We start from the raw sequence: 6,222 nt of genomic DNA, 5'->3' as shown, positions 1-6,222 counted from the left end.
TCCTTGTGCTGTGGTCACTGCTCTGCACAGTCTCTTATACTCCAGGTCCTTGTGCTGTGGACACTGCTCTGCACAGTCTCTTATACTCCAGGTCCTTGTGCTGTGGTCACTGCTCTGCACAGTCTCTTATACTCCAGGTCCTTGTGCTGTGGTCACTGCTCTGCACAGTCTCTTATACTCCAGCTCCTTGTGCTGTGATCACTGCTCTGCACAGTCTCTTATACTCCAGCTCCTTGTGCTGTGGTCACTGCTCTGCACAGTCTCTTATACTCCAGCTCCTTGTGCTGTGGTCACTGCTCTGCACAGTCTCTTATATTCCAGGTCCTTGTGCTGTGATCACTGCTCTGCACAGTCTCTTATACTCCAGGTCCTTGTGCTGTGGTCACTGCTCTGCACAGTCTATTATATTCCAGGTCCTTGTGCTGTGGTCACTGCTCTGCACAGTCTCTTATATTCCAGGGCCTTGTGCTGTGGTCACTGCTCTGCACAGTCTCTTATACTCCAGCTCCTTGTGCTGTGGTCACTGCTCTGCACAGTCTCTTATACTCCAGGTCCTTGTGCTGTGATCACTGCTCTGCACAGTCTCTTATACTCCAGCTCCTTGTGCTGTGGTCACTGCTCTGCACAGTCTCTTATACTCCAGGTCCTTGTGCTGTGATCACTGCTCTGCACAGTCTCTTATACTCCAGCTCCTTGTGCTGTGGTCACTGCTCTGCACAGTCTCTTATACTCCATGTCCTTGTGCTGTGATCACTGCTCTGCACAGTCTCTTATACTCCAGCTCCTTGTGCTGTGGTCACTGCTCTGCACAGTCTCTTATACTCCAGGTCCTTGTGCTGTGGTCACTGCTCTGCACAGTCTCTTATATTCCAGGTCCTTGTGCTGTGGTCACTGCTCTGCACAGTCTCTTATATTCCAGGTCCTTGTGCTGTGGTCACTGCTCTGCACAGTCTATTATATTCCAGGTCCTTGTGCTGTGGTCACTGCTCTGCACAGTCTCTTATATTCCAGGGCCTTGTGCTGTGGTCACTGCTCTGCACAGTCTCTTATACTCCAGCTCCTTGTGCTGTGGTCACTGCTCTGCACAGTCTCTTATACTCCAGGTCCTTGTGCTGTGATCACTGCTCTGCACAGTCTCTTATACTCCAGCTCCTTGTGCTGTGGTCACTGCTCTGCACAGTCTCTTATACTCCAGGTCCTTGTGCTGTGATCACTGCTCTGCACAGTCTCTTATACTCCAGCTCCTTGTGCTGTGGTCACTGCTCTGCACAGTCTCTTATACTCCATGTCCTTGTGCTGTGATCACTGCTCTGCACAGTCTCTTATACTCCAGCTCCTTGTGCTGTGGTCACTGCTCTGCACAGTCTCTTATACTCCAGGTCCTTGTGCTGTGGTCACTGCTCTGCACAGTCTCTTATATTCCAGGTCCTTGTGCTGTGGTCACTGCTCTGCACAGTCTCTTATATTCCAGGTCCTTGTGCTGTGGTCACTGCTCTGCACAGTCTCTTATATTCCAGCTCCTTGTGCTGTGGTCACTGCTCTGCACAGTCTCTTATACTCCATGTCCTTGTGCTGTGATCACTGCTCTGCACAGTCTCTTATACTCCAGCTCCTTGTGCTGTGGTCACTGCTCTGCACAGTCTCTTATACTCCAGGTCCTTGTGCTGTGGTCACTGCTCTGCACAGTCTCTTATACTCCCGCTCCTTGTGCTGTGGTCACTGCTCTGCACAGTCTCTTATACTCCAGGTCCTTGTGCTGTGGTCACTGCTCTGCACAGTCTCTTATACTCCAGGTCCTTGTGCTGTGGTCGCTGCTCTGCACAGTCTCTTATACTCCAGGTCCTTGTGCTGTGGTCGCTGCTCTGCACAGTCTCTTATACTCCAGGTCCTTGTGCTGTGGTCACTGCTCTGCACAGTCTCTTATACTCCAGCTCCTTGTGCTGTGGTCACTGCTCTGCACAGTCTCTTATAGTCCATGTCCTTGTGCTGTGATCACTGCTCTGCACAGTCTCTTATACTCCAGCTCCTTGTGCTGTGGTCACTGCTCTGCACAGTCTCTTATACTCCAGGTCCTTGTGCTGTGGTCACTGCTCTGCACAGTCTCTTATACTCCAGGTCCTTGTGCTGTGGTCACTGCTCTGCACAGTCTCTTATATTCCAGGTCCTTGTGCTGTGGTCACTGCTCTGCACAGTCTCTTATATTCCAGGTCCGTGTGCTGTGGTCACTGCTCTGCACAGTCTCTTATATTCCAGCTCCTTGTGCTGTGGTCACTGCTCTGCACAGTCTCTTATACTCCATGTCCTTGTGCTGTGATCACTGCTCTGCACAGTCTCTTATACTCCAGCTCCTTGTGCTGTGGTCACTGCTCTGCACAGTCTCTTATACTCCAGGTCCTTGTGCTGTGGTCACTGCTCTGCACAGTCTCTTATACTCCCGCTCCTTGTGCTGTGGTCACTGCTCTGCACAGTCTCTTATACTCCAGGTCCTTGTGCTGTGGTCACTGCTCTGCACAGTCTCTTATACTCCAGGTCCTTGTGCTGTGGTCACTGCTCTGCACAGTCTCTTATACTCCAGGTCCTTGTGCTGTGATCACTGCTCTGCACAGTCTCTTATACTCCAGCTCCTTGTGCTGTGGTCACTGCTCTGCACAGTCTCTTATACTCCAGGTCCTTGTGCTGTGGTCACTGCTCTGCACAGTCTCTTATACTCCAGGTCCTTGTGCTGTGGTCACTGCTCTGCACAGTCTCTTATACTCCAGGTCATTGTGCTGTGATCACTGCTCTGCACAGTCTCTTATACTCCAGGTCCTTGTGCTGTGGTCACTGCTCTGCACAGTCTCTTATACTCCAGCTCCTTGTGCTGTGGTCACTGCTCTGCACAGTCTCTTATACTCCAGGTCCTTGTGCTGTGGTCACTGCTCTGCACAGTCTCTTATACTCCAGGTCGTTGTGCTGTGATCACTGCTCTGCACAGTCTCTTATACTCCAGGTCCTTGTGCTGTGATCACTGCTCTGCACAGTCTCTTATATTCCAGGGCCTTGTGCTGTGATCACTGCTCTGCACAGTCTCTCATATTCCAGGTCCTTGTGCTGTGGTCACTGCTCTGCACAGTCTCTTATATTCCAGCTCCTTGTGCTGTGGTCACTGCTCTGCACAGTCTCTTATATTCCAGCTCCTTGTGCTGTGGTCGCTGCTCTGCAGAGTCTCTTATATTCCAGCTCCTTGTGCTGTGATCACTGCTCTGCACAGTCTCTTATCATCCAGGTCCTTGTGCTGTGGTCACTGCTCTGCACAGTCTCTTATACTCCAGGTCCTTGTGCTGTGATCACTGCTCTGCACAGTCTCTTATACTCCAGGTCCTTGTGCTGTGGTCACTGCTCTGCACAGTCTCTTATACTCCAGCTCCTTGTGCTGTGGTCACTGCTCTGCACGGTCTGGGCTTCTCTTCATCAGATACAAGAGGTAGTCACCTGGAGAGATACAAGAGGTAGTCACCTGAAATGGTCTCCCACAGTCTTGAAGGAGATCCTAGAGATACTCAGCACTTATTAGCCCTTTTGCCTTCACTCTGCGGTCCAGCTCACCCCAAACCATCCGGATTAGGTTCAGGTCTGGTGACTGTGGAGAGCAGATCATCTGGCGGAGCCTCCCATAACTCTCATACACACAGCCCTTACACAGCTTGGAGGATGGTTCAACTAAACACAAACTGGATGGAAAAGCAGCCACTGCAAGATGCTGTGGTCATCCTGCTGGTCCAATATTACCCCCAACAGTGTCACCAGCACAGCCCCCCACAACATCAGACCCAACAGTGTCACCAGCAGAGCCCCCACACCATCACACGCAACAGTGTCACCAACCCCACCAAACCCTCACACCCAACAGTGTCACCAACACAGCCTCCCGCACCATCACACCCAACAGTGTCACCAGCACAGCCCCCCACACCATCAGACCCAACAGTGTCACCAACCCCACCACACCGTCACACCCAACAGTGTCACCAGCACAGCCCCCCACACCGTCACACACAACAGTGTCACCAGCACAGCCCCCCCCCCACACCATCACACCCAACAGTGTCACCAGCAAAGCCCCCCACACCATCACACCCACCAGTGTCACCAGCAAAGCCCCCCACACCATCACACCCAACAGTGTCACCAGCACAGCCCCCACACCATCACACCCAACAGTGTCACCAGAAAAGCCCCCCCCCACACCATCACACCCAACAGTGTCACCAGCAAAGCCCCCCACACCCTCACACCCACCAGTGTCACCAGCAAAGCCCCCACACCATCACACCCAACAGTGTCACCAGCACAGCCCCCCACACCATCACACCCAACAGTATCACCAGCACAGCCCCCCCCACACCATCACACCCAACAGTGTCACCAGCACAGCCCCCCCCACACCATCACACCCAACAGTGTCACCAGCACAGCCCCTCCCACACCATCACACCCAACAGTGTCACCAACACAATCCCACCACACCATCACACCCACCAGGGTCACCAGCAAAGCCCCCCCACACCATCACACCCACCAGTGTCACCAGCGAAGCCCCCCCACACCATCACACCCAACAGTGTCACCAGCAAAGCCCCCCCACACCCTCACACCCACCAGTGTCACCAGCACAGTCCCCCCACACCATCACACCCAACAGTGTCATCACCACAGCCCCCCCACACCATCACACCCAACAGTGTCACCAGCAAAGACCCCCCCCCACTATCACACCCAACAGTGTCAACAGCACAGCTCCCCACACCATCACACCCAACAGTGTCACCAGCACAGCCCCCCACACACCATCACACCCAACAGTGTCACCAGCACAGCTCCCCCACACAATCACACCCAACAGTGTCACCAGCACAGCCCCCCACACACCATCACACCCAACAGTGTCACCAGCAAAGCCCCCCACACCATCACACCCAACAGTGTCACCAGCACAGCCCCCCACACCATCACACCCAACAGTGTCACCTGCAAAGCCCCCACACCATCACACCCAACAGTGTCACCAGCAAAGCCCCCAACACCATCACACCCAACAGTGTCACCAGCAAAGCCCCCCACACCCTCACACACAACAGTGTCACCAGCAAAGCCCCCCCCCCACACTATCACACCCAACAGTGTCAACAGCACAGCTCCCCACACCATCACACCCAACAGTGTCACCAGCACAGCTCCCCCACACCATCACACCCAACAGTGTCACCAGCACAGCCCCCCACACCATCACACCCAACAGTGTCACCTGCAAAGCCCCCACACCATCACACCCAACAGTGTCACCAGCACAGCCCCCCAAACTATACCATTCAACAGTGTCACCAGCAAAGCCACCACAACCACACATCCAGCAGTGTCACCAGCACAGCCCCCCACACCATCACACCCAACAGTGTCACCAGCAAAGCCCCAACACCATCACACCCAACATTGTCACCAGCACAGCTCCCCCACACCATCACACCCAACAGTGTCACCAGCACAGCTCCCTCACACCATCACACCCAACAGTGTCACCAGCAAAGCCCCCCACACCCTCACATCCAACAGTGTCACCAGCACAGCCCCCCACACCATACCATTCAACAGTGTCACCAGCAAAGCCCCCCACACCATCACATCCAACAGTGTCACCAGCACAGCCCCCCACACCATACCATTCAACAGTGTCACCAGCACAGCCCCCCACAACATCACACCCAACATTGTCACCAGCACAGCTCCCCCACACCATCACACCCAACAGTGTCACCAGCACAGCTCCCCCACACCATCACACCCAACAGTGTCACCAGCAAAGCCCCCCACACCCTCACATCCAACAGTGTCACCAGCACAGCCCCCCACACCATACCATTCAACAGTGTCACCAGCAAAGCCCCCCACACCATCACATCCAACAGTGTCACCAGCACAGCCCCCCACACCATCACACCCAACAGTGACACCAGCACAGCTCCACCACACCATCACACCCAACAGTGTCACCAGCAAACACCCCCCACACCATACCATTCACCAGAGTCACCAGCACAGCCCTCCACACCATCACACCCAAGAGTGTCACCAGCACAGCCCCCCCCCCACCATCACACTCAACAGTGTCACCAGCAAAGCCCCCCACACCATCACACCCAACAGTGTCACCAGCAAAGCCCCCACACCATCACACCCAACAGTGCA

This window comes from Engystomops pustulosus, chromosome 6 (assembly GCF_040894005.1).
Source record: "Engystomops pustulosus chromosome 6, aEngPut4.maternal, whole genome shotgun sequence".
NCBI classification, from domain to species: Eukaryota; Metazoa; Chordata; class Amphibia; order Anura; family Leptodactylidae; genus Engystomops; species Engystomops pustulosus.
Note: the sequence above shows the minus strand (reverse complement) of the source record.